This window comes from Meleagris gallopavo, chromosome Z, assembly GCF_000146605.3.
Source record: "Meleagris gallopavo isolate NT-WF06-2002-E0010 breed Aviagen turkey brand Nicholas breeding stock chromosome Z, Turkey_5.1, whole genome shotgun sequence".
NCBI classification, from domain to species: domain Eukaryota; kingdom Metazoa; phylum Chordata; class Aves; order Galliformes; family Phasianidae; genus Meleagris; species Meleagris gallopavo.
In genome coordinates this window covers 31,737,225-31,760,596 of record NC_015041.2, presented here as the reverse complement: position 1 = coordinate 31,760,596, position 23,372 = coordinate 31,737,225, and the positions used below count along the sequence as shown (strand labels likewise).

At 41.0% G+C, this 23,372-nt stretch overlaps 1 protein-coding gene across 1 annotated transcript in view; it reads right to left on the bottom strand.

Moving 5' to 3' along the window:
* SMC5 (structural maintenance of chromosomes 5) overlaps positions 1-23,372 on the bottom strand; it is a 322,808-nt gene that overhangs the window by 236,264 nt on the left and 63,172 nt on the right. The window lies entirely within an intron of this gene.

Genomic DNA, 23,372 nt, shown 5'->3' with positions numbered 1-23,372 from the left:
AAAAAAAAAAAAAAAGAGAGAGAGAGAGAAAGAGGGTTTTCAAAAGATTTTCAAAACAGCTCAGGTTAAATAACTGTTATCTCTAAAACATCTCAGGCACATTTTACAGGAATGGGCAGCACTTGTACAGTTAATCCTGAAATCTACATTTGCCATTTGAACTTCAAATGAAACCTGCTGTACAATTACATTCATTAGGTGTCAAATCCCCTATGCTCAGAGATGTTTACCAACGGATTCAAAAATATACACCCTGCCTCTTCAAGAAGAACATGGACTCTAAATGATTAATATCCTTGCTGCATGGTAAATCACATCTATCAGAACCTGAGCACAGGGGTTCTGATCACAGTCCTACTCCTGCAAGGGAACTCCTTTCCAAGACCAAAAGTAATGGCTTCTGGCTGAGTACTCTGACACAGGAGCTGTTAAAACTGAAAAAATTAAACTGGCGGTGGATTTCACAGCCCAGGGGGTGATTTTAAAAATATGAAACACTACACATGAAGACATAGAACTGAAAGCTTGCCATGTTTTGTTTGTTTTTCCAGATCTGCATGTAATCATCAACTCCAGAATGACACTAAATTTTACAGGGATTACACAAAACCTTATATTCCCTGCTGGTCTCAAAATTCAAAGGATCCCAAAGTATTTTACAGGATGCTGTTACAATCTGCGAGGGAGACTGGTGCCTATGGCTCCATCTTCTTTGCCTTTGTGTGAACCATCTGAAATACTCAGAATCACATCTGTATACTCACCCGGTACCATAGTCAAAACACTCTCTTGTGCAAGCTTTAGTCTGAGGAAGAGATGGATGCCAATGAATGTTTAGGAATTTAGATTTAGGAAGAGCACCAATGTGTTGCCTCCCACAAGGCATCTTATTACTGACCAACAGAGGTCTGCTACATTTACACAGCCAATCAAGTTATTCATTGGGACTGAACCCAACTGATGAATCACCTGTTATGTGAGCTCCTCTCAATCCATCAGACATGCCCCAGAATAAGCGCAGGGCCCTGCCATCTATGTGGGGCCCTCCACTCTTCATGGATCCGTCACATCATGGTGGCTTCCTCTCGTGCAGCAATGACACATAAGCAAATTTTTCCAGGCAGATTCTTGTCACACTTCCCCAGCTGCCCCTGTCATCGCAGATGCTCAGCGTTCATTTTTGACAGAGGCCCAAAATATTTTCCTTTCTTTCCAGATAACGTTAGAAGGAAAATGCTGAATTTTTTGATGAATTTTAGCATACACTTACATCAACTTCACTCCATGAATAGCCAGTATTAATTTTCCTAAGGCACATGCTTGCAAGGGTATTTACTATATGTTGTTTGAGCTGTAACACTGACATTTATCAAGACAGAAATAACACCTGAGATATATACTGGTCATTGGAAAAAATCTATCAGTCTCACTCTGCCAATTCATGACACTGCTTCCTTCACAACATCCTCACTGACTCCTGTTTCACTGCCAAACTAAGTAAAGGTTTGGCAAAACTTTCCAATGTACTGAAGTTTATGGGTCATTACATTTTTTTTTCCCCTGTCAGACTATTAGTAGCTTATTAAGCCTCATTCTGCCTACTCTACATCTTAGATAGCCTTGGGTAATCACATAGGCATTAACAAAGTTGAGGCGAATCATAAAACTCCATTCAGATGAACTTACCTTAGTACAATTGGGCTGCCGAACCTCACTGGGCACTGAACACTATGTACAGGGAGCAGTTCTCTTGCAAGCATGTGCATCAACTTATAGCTCAAAAAATAATAAAATGGCCTCAAATGACTTCAACAGATTTGACTCTCTTTCTTCCCAGCCTGGTGTTGGAACTTGACAGCTGCCACAGATGGACAATTGGGGAAGAACTAAGTGCAAAATAAGCATATTTAGATACTTCCCCTGTGCCCTCTCAGTCTCAGCCATTTTTCAGGCTTGCTGTAGGCCTCACTGAGCTGGTTGTAGTATCAACTCTATAAACAGATGAGCCCCCAGTTTAGCAGCATCTGCTGTGTATGCATTCTAAGGCAAAATAAACTACGTAGATAACTGCAGAAATAACTTTGCTCAGTGTGCCAAGTATTGTGTGGTCTTTTTAAAAGCAGCTCACAGTGCAGTTTCTCTTGAGAAAGCCGGTTTCTGAAGTGTTGTATTTGCCATAAAACATATTTCAGAAGTTATTTGAGATGAGGCAGAGATTGGAACATTTGAAAGTGTTAGAGAACTTCATAAAATGTAAATGAACACAGTCATCATTGGTCTCAAAGCATTTTCTTTATTTTTACAGTCTCCCCAGGAACAGTGAATCCAGTACTGGAAAAGTATTTTCTGCAAACATGCAGCCTGCCGGGGGAAAGTGAAGCCAAGAATTAGCGTCTGTTACATGCGAGTACTCCAATACACTGCCTTCTGCACTTGACAACGCCGGATGGAGCTCTGGTGTGTCTGGCTGGTCACTGACAATGACTCACTGCTTTGTTTCTGGTGTCAAGAAACAGATTTTCAAGTCTCAAACTATCCCAGCATCTGATCCCAAAAGGGAAAGAGGTTGTGCCTGTTGCCCTACAGCATCAGAAATGTGCAGCCTACAGAGAAGGCTGTTTACAGAAAAAACCTACATTTGTCATTAAAATTTAAATCTTAATTTCATATTCAGATTTCACGTATATAAAGATCCCTACTGCGTCTCTCAAAAGAGAAGTTGTAGAATTGTCTTTTCCAGTCACTGCAAGATGTAAGCCCAAATAGTACTGACAGCTTGTCCACAACACACATATAAGGGATATTTGTCAACACATTATGAGTGCAACTTCCTTACACTCTGCTCATTCTCCCTTTATGGTAGAGGGAGAGAAAGGATCCACCTACGAACACAAAGGGAGTAACTCCCTCTGCTGCTGCTCCTTCAAACCTCAAAAGCTGAGATTAAACAAGACCACAAGAACAGCTACTTGCCAAGTTTTATCATGGAAAACAAGGAAAATATTTATGACCGTTGGGAACTTGGAAAAAAAAAATCAACTTTTCAGTGTGTGATGCTGAAGTAACCCCAAGCACTAAGCCAGTATTCCCATAGTTAAGAGTGCTCTGAAGGAGGAAAGCACAAGGTCTCACACGTCTGGTCTCTAATACTACAAAGAGGCTGATACAAGCTGATCCAGTACATGACAGATGGAAGGCCAAAAAATCTTTAGGATTTAGGTTAATGTTATTTCATAAAACTACTGCAAATCATCACCTTGCTGTATTGACTTTTCCAGTGTAAAAAATGCTAAAGAAGGGGGGGAATTGAATAAAGTACATTATGTAAATAGTTAACTAATTTTCCTGTAGTGTATGTTCAATTTTTTAAGAAAGAAAAAAAATGCATAAAACACTTCAGAGAGCAAGGAATGCATGCACACACCTCCACACATGCTCCCCCCAACAGGCATATCCTCATACACACTAGGATACTCATACACGTGACTACTTCCTTGCCTTTAAAAGTGCTCTATTTCCTTTTACACCTGAATTTATTTTCATAGGATTTTCAACAGCTGCTTTGGAAAGCAGAATGAGAATCTGCAATATATTTACAATTGAAAAAAAAAAAAGTTTCTTTGTTATGCCTCAGACTCTTTGCATCACAGATGCACAGGATAGGACTATTAACAACGAGGAAAATGGCTTGAAGGAATACTCATGGTTATCCCTGCTATCCTCTGGGGAGGAAAGCAGCTCTGCTTTCCAGCTGTTCCGTACCATGAAGCAAGCTCTTTCAGGAGGAAGCAAACTGGCTCCAGTAGGGGAAGCATACAAGGAATTCTAAACCTGCCTTCCTCTTCATCTCTTTGCCAAGCATTAGGAGAAAATTAAACCCACAGTGCTTCAGTGAAAACAGGTATTAAAATAACCATCACACAACAACTTCATGAGAGAATAAATCTGTGAGTACTTCTTTATATTTCCTTACATAAACAGTTCAGTAAGACGCAAGGGCTTAAATTCTGCATCAGGTAACAAGAGTGGAATGGTAAAGATATTAACTTACAGTTTCATGTAATTATGTCCCAAGAGCCAGTGGACCACTGAATAGAAACTATTAACACAAGCCAAATTATCTCTCACATTAAGCTGTGGCTGTGAGCGAGAGTGCCCTCTACTCTGTTCTCATGAGACCCCACCTGGGTTATTGTGTCCAGTACTGGAGCCCCCAATTCAAGAAGGCCATGGAGCTATTGGAGCAGGTCCAGAGGAAGGCCACAAAGATGATCAGAAGACTGGAGCACCTCCCCTACAATGGCAAGTGGAGAGAGCTGGGGTTCTTGAGCCTTGAGATGAAAAGGCTCCAAGGAGACCTTATAGTGGCCTTCCAGTACCTGAAGGGGGCCGATGGGAAAGCTAGGGAGGGACTTTTTATGTGGGTAGGTAGCTACAGAATGAGGGGAAATCGCTTTAAACTCCAAGAGGGTAGATTTAGACTAGATACTAAGAAGCTGCTTAGACTAGATATTAAGATTCTATGATTCTATGAAAAATAACTGTGTAGCAAAGAAATCTGCAAGTATGCAGGTCAGGGGCAGAGTGGAGGCAGGCAGCTACCAAAACATTCCATACCTTTAACGCCTCTTCTTTGGCATTGAGGAAGTGTGTCACAAGCAGCAGTTGGCAATTCCATATGGACAGGAAAGGAGTCCTCCAGTGCAGGATCTGAGGCAGACGCATGCATTCCCTAATGACTAATTTATGTGGTTGCTACAGCTGATGATGGCATTCCCCAGCAGGCACACATCTACAGAAGACAGTGAGCAAGCTTGCTGTTGCTGGTATGATCTGCTCTGCATAAATGAAGCCTTTTCCATTAGGTTGATCACTGGTCTGCTGAATCCCCAGGAGAAACAAAATTCCTCACACCAAAATTCCTGTTTCTACTATGTACGTATTTCCTCTGAAATTTACATCACTTACTTTTAGGAAAAAAAAATATGTGGAACTTTGATGGGACAATGAAATAGTCTGAAAAGTTATCCTGATAAAAAAGCAAATGTGGAACACATTTTTAAGATTTTTGCCTTTCTTGATGGAGTTAAAGAGTGAGTTCCTGGTTATACCACTTCAGATTAACAAAATAGGGCACATTTTGACAATGTCTGCTTAATATTATCATTAATATTATCATATCTTTTCTCCTGCAGAAGCAATGATGAATTTTCAAACCAAATCACATCTCACATTTTTGAATGCCTCTCTACAACAGCTCAGGCAAAGTCATCGGCTAGAATTTATCTTCAGGGCAGCATTTAATAAACATTAACTAAAAAGGTGAAGTTTACTTTCTGCTTCAGGAAAGTTAAAACTTCGATACCAGTTTTTATATCATGCATGGGAACAACTGCTGCCGTAAAATTACAACTGTTGGCAGTAAAATAGGGAAACCTAGCCAACAGATCATGCAAAGAGACAACAATCCTAATAATGAGGTATGTAAAAAAACTGAAAGCAATTTCCAATCAAACTGTACTTATCAGACAGAGCTGTGGTAATATATTTCTTTGACAGCTATGAAAGAAACACAGCAGCATGCCCCTGGAGAAGCTGGAAGTCCATGGCTTGGACAGGTCTTTGCTGGTAAAACACTGGCTGGATGGCTGGGCCCAGAGAGTGGAGGCAGATGGAGTTAACTTCAGCTGCTGGCTAGTCACAAAAGGTGCTCCCCAGGGATCAGTATTGGGGCAGATCTTTTTGACATCTTTATTGATGATCTGGACAGGGGATGGAGTACACCGTCAGTAAGTTTGCAGATGACACCATGCTAGGGGGAAGTGTCAAAGGCACCACCGCAGGCTGGATTGATGGGATGGGGCCAACTGTACGAGGTTCAGTGAGACCAAGTCTGAGTCTTGCACTTTGGTCACAACTCCAGACAATGCTATAGGCTTAGGGCAGTGTGGCTGGAAAACTGTGCAGAGGAAAAGGACCTAGGTATGCTAGCTGACAGCTGCCTGAATGTGAGCCAGCAGAGTGCCATCGGCATCCTGGCTTGTATTAAAAATAGTGTAGCCAGCAGGAGCAGGGAGGTGATTGCTGCCCTGTACTCAGATCTAGTGAGGCCACACCTTCAGTACTGCTTTCAGTCTTGGGCCCCTCACTACCTGAAAGACATCCAGGCCAGAGAGAGTGTCCAGAGAAGTGCAGCTGGGGAAGGCTCTGGACACAAGTCTTACGAAGAGTAGCTGAGGGAGTGAGGATTGTTCAGCCCAGAGAAGAGGAAGCTGAGGGAAAACCTTGTTGCTCTCTACAACTCCCTGAAAGGATACAGTGAGGTGGCGGTCATCTGCTTCTCCTGAACAGCTAGCTAAAGAATGAGAGATAATGCCCCTAAGTTGCTCCAGGGGAATTTCAGGCCATATATTAGGAATTTTTTTTTCTCTGAAAGAGTGGTCAAGCATTGGAACAGGCTGCCCAGGGAGACAGTAGGGTCACCATGCCTAGAGGTTTTCAAGAAAATGATATATGTGGCACTAATGGACATAATTTAGTGGACACATTGTGATGCCTTGATTAGCTAATCTTATTGGTCTTCTCCGGCCTTAACGATTCTATGATTCTATTCTATAACTGAATATAAAAAATATAAAATAAAGAATCTAGTCAAGATAAGTCTTAGGCCTTAGATAACCTCTGAAAATTCTCAGATATTGAGTACAGTCTTTGAAGTTAAATATGAATGCAATTGCAGAATAAATTGGCAAGGTAGGAGAAAACAGCAATTAAAACGGAGTATTTTATTACAGTTGGTATTTAAAAATCAATTAATTTAATGAATTTTAGTTTAGAACTAAAAATACATGTGATCACAGACAACTGCAATCGATTGTTTGGAGTAATAATTATCTAATCAGTTTGATTTGAATCTGAACAGTGAATGAGTTAATGTTCTCACCTGCAGAATAACAGTTGGGAGCTTAACATCTCATTCCACACTTGTTTCTGAAGCTTACTGAAATTGTCATAGAGCATGTCCATCCCTTTCTCTTATTGCTCTTTGGCTATGCAGGCTTGCATACCTTGCTGACACCAGGCTGTATTATCAGGGTAGCAGATGCAGCTGGGATATAGCACTAGACACGTAATAATTTATAAAATTCTCTAGACTTTCTGACAAAATTTTAAGGTCTGTTGTTTGGCAAGTCATATCCATAACATGTTGAAAGAGCTAAACGTACTGAAGAGCAGAGCCATGGTTGTAGATAAGTATAAAAACTGCATAGTGGCTACCAATGCCTTTTCAACCTGAACCTTTTCTTCTGCATCCCTCTTAATGTATTTACTCTGATCTAAATCTCATCAATATCTCTGCCTGGCTGTTTTCTGTAGCCTTTATGTAGCCCAGTCGATAACAGTGACCACAGCAGCACTAATGGAAACCCCGCAGCAGGTTTGCCATGCATGTCATGCAACCTCCTCAGCAATAGCAGTAAAAAGCATCCAGCAAACTGTTTAGATGGAACAGACTCTACCCAGTCCCACCATACAGATACAGCTTGCAAGCATATATTTCCAGAAGATCTGGCAGACTGCCTTTATCCATCAGCCTAGAGCAAAGCACTGTTGTAAGCATAATTTCTCCTCTTTCTTGTAGTACAATTCAGGACATATAAAGGCTATACGAAGTAGGATGATACAGTCACCAGTTAGGAAAGGCCTCAAGAGTGAGTCTCAGATAGTGCAGTTGTCCAGCAGGCAACAATTCCATTTTCCAGCAAGTTTCAAAGATTTAGGTTTTATGTTCTTTCCATGGAATAATCTGAATATTTTCAAACCATTGACTTAGGCTGAAACTTCCACTGTTCTGGGTTTTAGCTTGAGCTCTCCCTCTCTCCCACACTTCCTCTTAGTAATAGCAAATTTATCTCAAGAGTAAGTGGATTAACTAGCACTTTGACCAGAAACAGAGGCAGTGAAATTCCTTGTTAGATGCACAACAAAACAAAAATCAAAATAATCTGTCAAAAACATATAGCACAAAAACTGAACAATCTGGGAAGGCTAACCAACAGGTTAGCTGACCCAGCACAGGGAGAAGAAACTCTCTTAAGTACTCTGCTAGTAAGGGGTGATTGATCATGTACCTATTTTTGGCTTCAGTACCCACTATCTGTGAAGTCTATTCCAAATTCATGAGTGCTTTTTCATATAAAAACAAACACTGATTACTTTTTACCTACATGTGATGGTCCAAGCTACACATACCACTCATCTTATTTCCATATATGACAACTTCACTGTGCAAAGTTCTTCTTCTTTGTCAAACAAACTATAGTTACTGCCCTAATAACTCTCTAGTTTGACACTTAGTTTAAAATAAGTGCTAGAAGTGGCTATATTTAGAGAACAATCTGGTATTGATATAAATTCTCTCATGTTTCCACTTAAGCACACAAGAATATTCCTGGCCAGGAAACAAAACCCTCTGCAAAAGGCCTCAAGAATTAAAATGCAAAGCAATGACTAGATAAGAACTAGTAAAGATTAATGGATTTGGACACCTTCTGCTTGTTACTAAACATTAACTAATCTTAATACAAGCAACAGCTTTGATTAGCACTGCCTAGCCATGGATGTATGTTTCAAATGCTATGAGTCATCCTATTTGAAATGCAAAAGCAACAACTTAAAATGAAGCATTCATTTCATATAGTTATATGTAAATTTTAAAGGATGTATATGAATGTCTTAATAACTGGTTTGCTAGCAGTAAGTATTGTGAAGCTGAATATGCAACTGCTGATTCAGACACTAAGCAAGCCAGTTCTGATACACACCTGAAAACAAACTGTATTTCTCAGGTCAACATAGTGATCATTTTATATGTCCTAGATCTTTTCATGTCTCCAAAGGATAGGTCTCTGTGGTAAAATGTTTGAGTAAATTGGATTTCTTAAACATATTCATTGTTGCTATATTAGGTATACCCTAAAAATCTGGGTGCCTACATACTTGTATTCACAGTTTGCATTTATCTATGTACAGTAACTCAAGGCAACCTTTACCTCCTCTTATAAACACTTAGAAATTAAAACAACTACAAATGAAATTACACTTAGGAAGACCATAACCATTGATCCCGTGCTTGCTCAGCAGGCTCAAATTTGTTCACAACTATGGAAGTATACTCCTGCGGCCCCAAAACTGAGCAGTACTAAACAATCCACATTTTTTTGCTCCCTTTCCTGCTATTTTGAATAATTTTCCTACTGGACTCTTAAGAGTGGCACCAAATGGATAAGGCTCTGTAATAGAATATCACAGGGTAAGATTATGTGTTATATATGATATCAAGATGATCAGAATCATGTATACAATCTATTCACAGATTCACAGAATGGCTAAGGAAGGGACTTTAATGACTGTCTAGCTCCAATCTCTCTGCCTAAACCATGTTGCCCAGGGACCCATCTAATCTGGCCTTTAACATCTCCAGGGATGGAGCTTTCTCAGCTTGGATAATCAGCTATGATCTTCCTTGGATGACACAGAAAAATCTAAGACACTAAGTTTGTGAAGCACAGCTTGACACATGGAAATGTGTCTTTAAGCCCTTGATCTTTTGGTTCCAGCACCTACTTAAAAATTTTAAATTTCTGTGACTTCTAGCCACATGTCTGTACATGTTTACGGCAGGAAATATATTTCTCTGTTTAGTAGGCATCTGATACATGGGGAAGGTGAAAACATACACACTAAGAACAGACAATAATAATAAATATTGATAATGAGTAAATACTGATAATGAAGGTCAGCTTGGGAATAGAAGGCCTTGGAGAGCAAAGGCCTCTATTTACACAACAGATGCAAGGCAGACAGCGCAGCTACATCTGCTTTGTCACTTGCCTAAACATATCTAAATCTTCTGAGAGCAACCCAGAGCCCATACCCATTAATTCATCTGCTGCCCTGATGACTACACAAAATTTTGATGCCAATTACTGCCAACTCTGTCCCTTGGCCTTAAATGACTCAACTCACTTTGACTAAACAGCTACAAGATAGCACTTTCAGACAAGGAGATTCATTTTCAGAAATATCTGCCAAGACTGATTAGATGCAGATGAAATATTTTGCTTAAGCTTCCTCTGCATAACAATCACATATAAAATAGCACATGACAAAGATCAAGAAGTCCTCAAATTGAAATTACTAAAAAAGAGGAAATTATGAAGAACAGACTCTCTTGTAGAATGCATCAAAGTACACTACAACTTAGTTAGTTTCCCATTGAATCTTTCAGACATGATCTTTAGAAAATCTTAGCTACACAGCAATCAAATGTGAAAAAAAGTAAGGAACAGATTCTCCACATCTGACAATGAAGAGATCCTTTGTCCAGTGGGGTTCCTGAAAAAACATCATTTTCTCTTTTGAATGAGGGTGCAGTTTGTACTCATGTATGCATATATGGACTCAGGCAGAATCATAGAACCACCAACGTTGGGAAAAATCTCCAAGATCATCCAGTCCAACTGTCCACGTGCCACCAATAAACTATGTCCCTCAGTATAACATCTAAACATTTCTTGAAAACCTCCAGGGACAGTGACTCAATCACCTCTCTGTGCAGCCCATTCCAGCATCTGACCACCCTCTCGGAGAATAAATTTTTTCCTTACATCCAACCTGAATCTTCCCTGAGCAACCTGAGGCCATTCCCTCTAGTCCTATCACCAGTTATGCAGAAGAAGTGGCCGACCTTCCACTTCACCACAACCTCCTTTCAGGGAATTGTAGAGAGTGATAAGTCTCCTTGGAGCTTCTTCTCCATACTAAACAATCCCAGCTCCCTCAGCCACTCCCCATAAAACTTGTGCTCCTTACCAGCTTTGTCACCCCTCTCTGGACACACTGTAGGGAGATGTCTTTTTTGTAGTGAGGGGCCCAAAACTGAACACAGTGCTCAAAGTGCAGCCTCACCAGAGCTGAGTACAGGGGTTAATCAAATCCCTGATCCTGCTGGCAGCACTATTTCTGGGAGAGCAAGACAAAATTTTCTAGCTGGGATACTATTATATCCAGTCAGTGCAAACAGCTGTGCCATCCAAGATCTGCCAGCATCCAAAACAGGAAACAAAGTCCAGGAAAAGTCAGAACATCATTTATAACTTCCCAAGAAAGTCAGCATTACTGATTTCCAAAGAAAATATGCCACAGACTAAATTATCATCTTCTTGCAAAAAAATATGAAGAATGGAAAAAAGGCATAACTCATTGGTTTCAACTCTGATAAGCTGAGGCACATTCTCTCCTCTGAGGGGACGAGACTCCTGTGATGTTTAATGGTACAGCATGATAGACACATTACTGTAGAAAAATATGTAATATCCATTTGGCACAGTCCTTCTCAGACCTGTCTTCTCCCTACCTCATGCAATAAAGAATTTGTGTCCCTCTCATTACAGACCCTGGTTTTATGACTTCCTTCTACCCTACTACTCTCAGACTATGGCCAGAAGACCTCATGATTTTTTTGCAACACACTGGAAAACAATTAGATTACTTCAGTTTACCACAGCACAAAAAACATGAACTACTCTCCCAAAGGACAACCCAGTGCTTGCAAGCCTTCCATTAACCTTTGAAGAGTTTAACTCAACAGTGACTTATGGCTACCGATACGAATTTAAGGCTAGCCTTGGTTCTCATGGTGAGGCATGAACTTCATCATCTGCTACTGGAGTGGAGAGACGGATGTAAAATCCCAATGAATACAATGATGTTTGCATCCTTTTCATATTTCAGAGTTCTGAATTACGGAATGTAATGTTCTACCTCCTGACAACAATGTTCTTCAGTGGGTTTCTCAGATCATGTTCATTACAGCCTCTGAACTGTGAAAAAAAGGCATGTTTCAGCCTGAATGAAACATGGTTCAGCAACTGTAAAACTGTTTTCCTCTCAAGATCTAGAAATTAATCACTTAGTTTATTCATCTCCATGTCTGAACTGTTCATCATTAATAAGTTCTCTAAAAGTTAATCTGAAATTGGTTCTTAAAATGTATTAAAACATGATCTTTAATGTTACTATCAGAAAACAATAAAATACTCATTCACAGAGAAAATAGGAGGGCTGTCTGAACCTTTTAACTTCCAGATATTGTTTGCATCTGATTCAAAACTGAATTCAGCATTCACTCTTATCACACCAAAGTCTACTTTGACTTTTGTCTAACTTGAGTGCTAAACAAAGCAGCAAGCACACCCTCAGAACAGTTTCAATCGTTTATATGATGTAACACCAAAAAAAAAAGAGAGAATCTGGAAGATGAGGAATGACGAATGACTTCCTTTGAAAACTCACTATAGTTCGGCATACAACAGCTGAAATCTGCACTTCCATTTCATAGAATCATGGAATCATAGAATAGCCTGGGTTGGAAGGGACCTCAAAGGTCCCAGCAAACCCACCACAAGCAGGGCCACCAACTTCCACACTTAATACTATACCAGGCTGCCCAGAGCCCCATCCAATCTGGTCCTGAACACCTTCAAGGATGGGGCATCCAGAACCGCTCTGGGCAGCCTGTTCCAGCATCTCAACACTCTCAGTAAAGAACTTTCCCCTGATATCCAACCTAAATCTTTCCTCCTTCAACTTAGAACTATTTCCCATTGTCCTGCTATTATCTACCCTTTCAAAAAGATGAACTACATTTCTGAAGTTCTTCTGACATTTTTCATATGAAATACTGATTAACAGTCCAGCAAATGTGAAGAAATGTATACAGTCAGAATGCAAGAAGCTTTCAAAGATTCCACTTTATCCCCCTTAGTGAGTGACACAGACAAGCTGGCAACAACAAACAAGGAGAAGGCTGAGGTATCCAACAACTTTTTTGCCTCAATCTTCTCTGATAACTGCTTGTCACACAGTCCTCAAAAGTTTGGTTCAGAAGGACAGAATTGGGGAAGCAACATCCCTCCCACTGTGAGCAAAAAATCAGGTTCATGACCACCTGGGGAATCTGAATATTGACAAGCCTATGGGTTCTAATAAGATGCATCCCAGAGTCCTAAGCAAATTGGCTTCTCTGAATGATACTTGAGATGACACAGCAGTCCAGTAAAGTCCCCGTTGACTGGAAAAAAGGCAACATAACACCTATTTTTCAGAAGGATAAAAAGGATGTCCCTGGGAACTACTTACCTGTCAGTCTCCCCTTTGTGCTGGGAAAGATCGTGGAGCAGATCCTCCTGGAAGCCATGTGAAGGCATACAGAAGACAGAAGGGTGATACAGGAGAAGCAGCATGTCTTCACCAAGGGCAAGACCTGCCTGACCAACCTAGCTGCCTTCTAAGATGATGTAACTCTATCAGTGGACAAGGGAAGAATCACTGATGTCATACTTCAATAAGGTCTTTAACATTGTACCCCACAACACCCTTCTCTACAAACTGTAAAGATATTATATCATCATAGAATTGTTAAGATTGGAAAAGACCTCTGAGATTACCAAGTCCAACTCCAACCCATCCCACAGGTCCCATGAGCCATATCCCTTACTGCCACATCTCCATGGTTCTGGATGAAGAAGTGGCTGCAGAACCCAGAGTGGCAGTCAATGGTTTGATATCTGGATGGAGATCTCCTGAGGATTGGCTTGAAAAACAAGGCCATGTTCAGAGTATCAAGGACATGATAACTTTGTAAGGGAATTTGAGTAAACAACTAGTTGCAAGTTTTGCTGTAGGAGGAAGCCGGTACAGGAGGTAGGCGTAGCGGGGAACTTCGCCTTGTCACGGTTACAGGTTGATGGGCATGAGTAATATGCCATGAGAAGGTGACAAGTGTACTTTAAGGTTATATATTCTGATGTTCTACCATTAAATGTTGGACTTAGCTGCTAACTCGTATCGAGTCGTCTCTTAGATCCCACAATCCCACTCCCGCAGAGATCAGTGAAGAATGGTGTCCCTTAGAGGTCAGTGCTAGGACTTGTAACTCTTTAGTATCTACATCAGTGACACCAACAGAGGGGTCCAGCGCACCTTCAGCAATTTTGCAGATGACATCACGCTGCATGGTGTGGTCAACATGCCTGAGGGATAGAATGCCATTCAGACAGACTAGATAGCGTGAGCAGCAGTCAAGGTGAACCTCATAACATTCAACAAAACTAAATGCAAGGTCTTACCTTGCGTTGAGGCCAGACCTGCTAAATACAATCTGGGGGTACGGGTGGATGGCAAGCTGGACATAAGTCAGCAACGTGCCTTCACAGTCCAGAAAGCAAAACATATCCTCAGCTGTACCAAAAGATGCATAACCAGCAGGAGGTGATTACTCTACTCCGCACTGGTGAGGCCTCACCTGGATTACTATGTCCAGATGTAGAGTCATTCAAAAGTTCCTTCCAACAATAAGGATTCTGTGATTCTACGATTCATAACATTTTATATAAGATTACAAGAACATTTTCAGGCTGATTCTTCTACAACTCTGCACAACCTTGATACACAAAATGAACAAATAAGATATTTTTACTAGCAAAAATGCTTCTTAGACATCTGTGGTCACCCTTCCATGTAAGCATTTTTTTCTGCACTCAGTACAGATCTTGACCCACACTCCATAATTTATTGTAGAAATAGACAGTTATTCTTCCACTTCCCTCAGAAAAACAAACTGGCAAACAGCTGGCTCTCCTTTTTCAGGATAATTACCTATGCAGAGCAATAAGCTCAATGACCACAAAGTGGCTTAGACTGCCTGTCAGCAGTTTCATTCATTGCCTACACATAAAAATTCATGTATGTACCCTGAAATTGCTAGAAAGAAACCTCAGTTCAAATCCTTTAAATCTTTCATTTTCTGTAAAATTGAAGACATTTCTAGCTATTTTCAGCACGTGATATTGCAGGTTTATAAAAATATTTAGGCAACTTCAACAATAAGGTCCACATCCATCCTCTGTATAACAGAAGCTGAAAATATTACAGAATCACAGAATCACAGGGATTGAAAGAGACCTCAAGAGATCACCAAATCCCACACCCCTGCTAAAGCAAGCACCCTAAAATAGGTTGCACGGGTAGGCATCCAGACAGGTCTTCAATCTCTCCATGGAAGGAGACTCCACAACCTTTCTGTGCAACCTGTTCCAGTGCTCTGTCATTCTTAAAGAAGTAAAGACATTCTTCCACACGTAAGTTTTAGGTCATTCCTCTTTGTCCTATCACTACAGACTATTAAGAAGAGCCTGGCTTCATCCATTTGCCACCCACCTCCCTGTAGATTATTTATAAACATTAACCCGATCCCCCCTCAGTCTTCTTTTACTGAGGCTGAACAGATCCAGATCACTCAACCTTTCCTCATAAGGGAGATGCTCCAGGCCCTTTATCATCTTTGTGGCCTTCTGCTGGACTCTGTTTTTTTGAACTGGGAAGCCCAGAGCTGGACATAGTAGTCTAAATGTGGCCTCACCAGGGCAGAGTAAAGGGGAGGATCATCTCCCTCATCCTGCTGGCCATGCTCGTTTTAATGCACCCCAGGATACCATTGGCCTTCTTGGCCACAAGGGCACACTGCTGGTTCATGGTCAATTTGTCGTCTACCAGGACCCCCAGGTCCTCCTCCATAAAACTCATCTCCCGCAGATCATCCCCTAACTTGTACTGATGCATGCAGTTATTCCTCCCAAGGCGCAAAACTCTACACTTGCTCTTGTTAAACCTCATCAGATTCCTCCCTGCCCAACTCTCCAGTATGTCCAGGTCTTGTTGAATGGTAGCACTGCCTTCCAGCGTGTCAGTCACTCCTCCCAGCTTTATACCATCAACAAACTTGCTGAGATTGGTCTCTACGCTTTCATCCAGGTCATGGATGAAGATGCTGAATCAGATCCAGCACTCACTTCTGAGTAACACCACTAGTTACAAGCCTCCAACCAGACTCTGCACCACTGATGACAACTCTTTCAGCTCTGCTTGTCAGCCAATCTTAGTCCACCTCAACACCCAGTTATCTACACTTTCTAAGTTTTATAACAAGGATGTTGTGGGAGACGGTGTCAAACACCTTGTCAAAGTCGAGGTACACAACATCCACTGCTTTCCCCCCATCTACCTAGGCAGTGATTACATCATAGAAGGCTAACAGGTTGGTCAAGCATGATTTCCCCTTGGTTAATCCATGCTGACTACTTCTGATAACCTTCTTCTCTTTCAGACTGCTTGGAGAGGGTATCCAGAACAAGTTGTTCCATCATCTCTACAGGGACGGAGATGAGGCTACTGGCCTGTACCAGATCTCCTTGCCCTTTTTGAAGACTGGAGTTACATTGGCTATATATATTTCTATTAATAAATTCCTATTAATGGAAAACAAAACAGCACAAAGCTGGACTGATCTCCTAACCTCAGGCCCTATCCTTTCCATCAGTCAGCCACAGTAGCTGTCATTTCAGGCACAAAGCTTCAGTGTTTGTCTGATGCAGCTTCAGATCCTGTAGCCTTTTACACAGACTTGGGGCATAGTCATCTTGCCAGTTCATGCAAAGTGTGGTCTCTCTGGAGAAGTTGTACAAATGCAACCAACACATACAATTCCATGATAACTCAAAGCTAGCCCAAGATATATCCATGTGAGCTGAAGTCTTATATAGAGTGACTGCTACAGATTCATCGCTAGATTTTCATGTCTATGTGCACCGTTGGCACATGTGAAGCTCCAATCCATTTTCCAGTAAATGTGGCTTATGGTGCTGCATTAGCAGTATAAGTTGTTTCATCCTAGAATTAAAAACTTTGTTACCGAAAGAGAATCAGTTTTCCTCTGAAGTAGCACCTCAGCATCTTGTTTGATTGATCTACTTTAACCTCCACCACCTGTCCCAAACACCCTTTGCATTCACACAGTTGCTTGTTTTTCTGGAGGGGTTGTTCAAATTCTTGTGGTAAATTACTTATTTTCAGACATCTACAAGATAAATAAAGTCCAGCCTGCTGTGAGTAGTCACAGGTACGTTCAGACAAGAATTTTGTAACAGCTGTCCTCTCTGTCTTCCACAGCTCTGTGTAAAATGCACTAAAATAGTTTGTTGATTCTGTAAGTACTGAATCACTAGCAGCTGCAAGTGAAAATACACTTCTGAAGACATTTCTACCCTGCGGACGAGGAGGAATGCTTTGAAACTCATCTCTCATTAAGTGATTCACCGATAATAACTTAGAATTTGTTTGTTCTCCAGTGCAAATTGAAAGCCAAGACTTATCAGAATTCTCATGCACAGCCAGCTGCTGATGGAGCCCTCCATGAATGTGAAGTGCACTTGGCCATCTTTTTGCACAAGCTGAGCAAAAAGTGAGCTAATCACCATAATTAAGACATAATCTAATATAAATGTCTACTCAGAAGCCCAGAACAGGAAGTTATACTTGGGCAAGCACAATGTCAGATGTTCGACTCATGTCAACAAGGCAAGGGTGAGGCTGGGACAAAGCTGAATCCTACATAGTAGGATATGTAGTATTATTAAGCTGTTGATAGTCTTAACAAGAAAATTGTGAAACAAAAGCAAGCTAACTCAAACACAAGGGACACAGCTGAGCAATAAAATGTATTGCACAGGAGCCGCGGCATCAGAGGCAAAGGAGAAATAAGTACAAGACACTCACAGTGTACCAAAAGGTTTAATTTTTTTTTGTCCTTTGGACTGCCTGCTGAGGAGAGTTGTTACTCAAAATGCAATTTTTTTTTATTTTATTTTTTTTTTTTTGACAGAAAGACAAGTATTTCAATTATGAGCTCAAGGTAAAACAGACCATGTGCTCACTCTCATGCCTTTTCCACTCTGCATTGGGGTACTCATTGCACAAATGCTCAGGGTACATTTAGGGGAGACCCAAAGCAATTAACTCACGTAGAAGGGAGGATTTAACAGCTGTAAGCTTTGCCAATGAGCTACCACGTGGTATGCTAGCTTGGTTCTGCTGTGATCAGGTACAAGGTTGTCCAAATCTCTCTATAGTACCTCCTACTTTTCTTCCAATTACACAGTTATCATGAATACATATGAACACTTGTCTCATCCTGTGATTCTGTGATCTGAGGGTTCTATGAAGCCAGCAACACTGTATTACTTTTATAGAGATGTTTTGAAATTTTATACTGTTCGATATACAGGAAAGTACTGCCAGTAGATGTGAAGAAAACAGAGACTACTGATATGCCAATATATCTGCTAAAAGGTTTATAACTGAGCAAGAGAAAGTACATATCAGATGCTGTGTTTGCTGAATGGCAAGATACAGGATCATTACTTATTACCTGTTTCATTACTCCACATATAACACTATTGATGTGGCATTCAAGATGACAAAGCTCAGATTAAAAGAAGTCAGCTTTAAGTCAAATGGCACAGCTGGACAAGCCATATCTATATAAGAGGTTCTGTACATTGCTGCCCTTGTTCCTGACTTATTTGTTGTCCTGGGATAGCATTCTGCCGCTTGAAATTATGTTCCACTTTAAAACCATTTTAAACTATGCTAAATATGATAAGTACAACAAGTAACATGATAAGTATGTTCCAAAAGGCAAACTTTCATTTCCTGCCACTATCATTAGTGATGTTAGAACAAGTTGGAGATCACAACATAAGACTGAACATGTACAATTTATGGCATCTGATGATATGCATCCCAAGGTCTTGAAGGAACTGGCTGAGGTGGTTGCCAAGCCACTCTCAATAATATTTGAAGAGTCTGTCAGGCAAAGTCCCCAGTGACTGGAAAAAGGGAAATATCACTCCCATTTTTAAGAAAGGAGAAAGGAAGACCAAGGTAACTACAAGTCAGTGAGCCTCACATTAGTACCTGGGAAGATCATGGAACAGAGCCTCCTGTAATATATATGAAGGCACATACAAGACCAGGAGGGGATCCAAAATAGCTGGCATGGATTCAGCAAGAGCAGATCAAGGTGGTGGCCTTTTATGATGGAGTGATGGCACTGATGGACAAAGGAAGGGCAACTGATGTCATCTACTTGGATTTGTGCAAGGCCTTTGGCATAGTTCCACCCCACATCCTTATCACTAGACTGGAGAGATTTCAAGGCTAGACTCTTCCATGAATGAAGAATTGGCTGGATGGTCACAGTCAGAGAGCTGTAGTCAACATCTCTAGGTCTAGGTGGAGGCCAGTGCTGAGTGGTGTCCCCAGGTGTTTGTCCTGCGACCAATCCTTTCAACATCTCATCCACAATTCAGACAGTGGCACAGAATGTACTTTTTGGAAGTTTGTTGATGACACTAAACTGAGTGATGTAGTTGGTACAAGAGAAGGAAGAGATACATCCAGAGGCACATGGGAAAGCTGGAGAAGTTGACCTGTGGTAACCTAAGGAGATTCAACAAGGCCAAGTGCAAAGTGTCACACTTAAGTTTGGACAATCCCAGAGATGAATAGATTAGTAGAAGAACTCAAGGAGAGAAGCCTTACAGAGAAGGACTTGGGAGTCCTGACGGACAGAAGCTGGAGGTAAGCCAGCAGTGTGTGCTTACAGACTGTAAGGCCAACTGCATCCTGGGCTGCATCAGAAGAGGGGTGGCCAGCATGGAGAGAGAAGTGAATGTCCCTCTCTGTTCTGCCCTTGTAAGACCCCATCAGGGTATTGAGTCCAAGCATGGGGCCTCAAGAACAAAAAAGACGTGGAGCTGTTGAAGGAGTTCCAGAGAAGAGCCACAAAGATCCTTCTCTGACACTGCAGCACCTCTCTTAGAAAGAAAGGATGAGGGAGCTGAGGTAGTCTAGGAAAGGCTCTGGGGAGATCTCACTGATTCTTTCCAGTACTCAAAGGGAGCTTATAAACAGGAAGGAGACCAATATTTTATACAGTCTGATAGCAGTAAGACATGGGGGAATGATTTTAAACTAAAAGAGGGAAGATTTATACTTAGGAGGATATTAGGAGGAATCGTTCACTCAAGAGAGTGGTCAGGCACTGGAACAGGCTGCCCAGAGACACTATGGGTGTCCCATCCATGGGGGCATTCAAGGCCGGATTGCAAGGGGCCATGGGCAGCCTGATGTGGTGGATGACAAACCTGCCCACAGCGGGGGTTTGGAGCTTAATGGTATTTAAGGTCCCTTCTAATCCAAGCTATTCTATAATTCAGTGATCCAATGATGCTAAAAGATTCAATGTTGTTTGTTTATCTGCTTATCATAAACCATTATCTAACTGATGTCCATTTAGAGTAAATCACAAAATAGAGTCTTGGACTAGTCCAGCAAAGTATGAACACAGTTTATGGAGAAGAAAATCAGGCAATTGTAAAATACACTGTGATTTACTACATCACTTTTCTGAATGAAAACTATTTTCTTTTAGTCATGGGACTTCTTTCACTGCAGAAGAGAAAGCTTTCCTCTAAAACTCTGAAGTGCACATTACTGAGAATATATCCATTGAGACATGAGATACTAAGTTACACGAAGCCCCAGAATTTTAGAAGGAAAGCAACACACAGAATTGTGCACATAAGAGCCAGATGCGTTACAGCTGCATCAACTAGCAGTTATAGCTTCAACATTTCAGTGGCACATAACTCATTCTCCAAGGATTGGTCTGAAAGTAATGCCTCCTATTTTATTGTGTTTGCCCATGACAAGGTGGGGTGAGGTGAATGTTGGTGATAAGTCAGCAGAAGTTGAACTTTCCCAGCAATATTCCATTATATTTTGTTGATGTGTGACAGATGGATGACAGCAGAAGGGCAGTCTGACAGAACGGTGTTGTACATGGAATGTCTATGGAGCAAAGGTGTGGCACTAAATTCCTCCATGTGGAAAAAATGGTACCCACTGACATTCATTGACACTTGCTGAACATTTATGGAGACCGAACAATGGATGTGAGCACAGTGAGGTGGTGCATGGTGTGTTTGAGCAGTGGCAACAGCAATGTGGAAGACGAGCCATGTTCCAGATGGTCATGCACAGCCATCACACCACTAAATGAAGAATGTATCAATCAGCCCATCTGTGCAAATTGCAGATTTGTGCAGATTACAACCAGGGAACTGCACAAAGCTGAACATTAGATCAGCCTTAATGTGCTGAAAATGAGGGTAGCAACGCTGAAATATCACAAAGTTTGCATCAATTGGGTTGCACAAATGCTCACACAGGAAGAGAAAACATTATATGCGAGTTTATCAGGACCTGCTGAACCAATATGAAATTGAAGGTGACGGCTTCCTGCACTGCATCAGTGGTGGTGATGAGACATGGTGTCACCACTATGAAGTAGAGTCAAAACAGCAGTCCATGGAGTGGTGATATCTGAAATGTCCATCAAAGTAAAGGTTCAAGACATAGTCTTCAGCAGGTAAAATGATGTGCATTGTCCTTCAGGATAGGAAAAGAGTGATCCTTCTGGATTTCCTGCTACCTGAATAAGCCATCAGCTCTGACTGCTACATCATAGCACTGACTGAGCTGAAGGCACAAATCTCCAGAGTCAGGCCAGAGAAGAGGAACTTTTCTCTCGCAACACAGTAACACCAAGGTACATACCAGTTTGAAGACCATAGATTACATTGCCAGTCTTGGCTAGACTATCCTACCACACACATCACATAGTCCAGATTTGGTACCTCCTGACTTCCACTTGTTTGGGCCAGTGAAAGATGGACTAAATGGACAACATTTTCTGAGCAACAACGCCATAACTGCAGCTGTAAAACAGTGATTTTCTGCTGGTGCAGATTTTTATGAGCACAGCATGCAGGCTCTTGTTCATTGCTGGTGAAAATGTATAGCTCATGGTGGTGTCCACGTTGAAAAATAGTATTTTGTAGCTAAGAATTTATCAAATGCTGTTAGTGTATCTGTTGTAGTTCCCATGGAAATAAATTTGAGGCATTACTTTCAGTGACCAATATAGGTTGACACTGAATGCTGTTTGACAACAGTCTGGAGAGGAGGAAAGGTGATAGAGACAATCTACTGATACTGCTATTAAATTATCTCCATGTTCACTGCTGCTGGCAGTGCATGGGCACGTTTGACAAAGATCAGCTGCTTTTCAGAGCACATTGCTAAGATAAAAGAACACTAATCCCTATAGTTTGCAGGAGTAATAAACACATTTCTTATCTAATGCTTAAATCCAAGCAAACAGATGCAGCACAAACTTCACTGGGGGAAATTTGAGTTGACAGTCCAAATTCACATTACTTCTTGCTTTATTAAAATGGTATCCATTAAAATGACAAGAGATTGAGAATAAAACATACCCACAAACACAGGCACACAAAATGCTGTGCAGCTATTCTTGGCAAAAAATGTAAACAAATTTTCCAGAGTCACAAAAACAGGTATGCCATAGTTATTGTGTCTAATGAAACTTATTTACAATATTGTTGTGAGCAGGATGTTCTTACAGTCAGGTTATGGAGTGTGCTGGACTCCACACAGGGCTGAGAAAGCAAAAAAGGCAAAAATCCAACCCTGCAGAATGACTGCGACTGACTGAAGACTGTGTTTCTTACTCTCACTTCAGGTCAGTCTACCATTCAGGGTAACTGCCTATTACATGCAGTATCTTCCTTGCTTTAGCGTATAAAGAAAGTAAGTTATCTTCTGCTTAGCTAAGAAGGTCATTATATTTACAAAGGACACGAGCCTCCTGAAATAATATTTGATCTGCTTCAACAAAACCTCAAGATTATTCAATGAGATCTCATCATATGAAGTTTTACACTATCTATAAAAATTAACTATGTCTTTCATTCACAACACATCTCTAATGCTGACACAGAAGTACATTCCTGTAGAAACTGGCATCTGCAAAGCTATATCCCAAAATAACTGGGCATGAACTCATGCTAAATTTACCCACTAATGTTAGTGCTGAATAACACAGTATTTCAGATCCTCAGCTGTCTTAAAGTACCACAGTAGTGATGAATACATATCGCTTTTCTAAGTTTCTCATCAGTTGTCTTACAACGTATCTGGACTTTTTTTTTTTTTCTTTTTTTTTTTTTTTTACACAGATATCCTTTTCAGAGGCCTCATGAATGCAGGAATATTCATCCTAGAATGGGAGCAATGCCTATACCTCTGAATCTAGAGTAGAACACTGACATGTTGGCTTACCTGTACTAAAAAGGCACTTGAAGCCTGCAGAGTTGCTTACTCTGTCCATTGTACACACAAATTCATCTGTTGCACTCTTGAGCAAATCAGAACAGCTACCCATATTAGTATTGTTTTCTTTTGGTTGTCTTTTTGCACTCAGACTAAAATGTTCTAAAACCTCAGGCAATTACAGGGATCAAAACATAAGCCAAAAAAAAAAA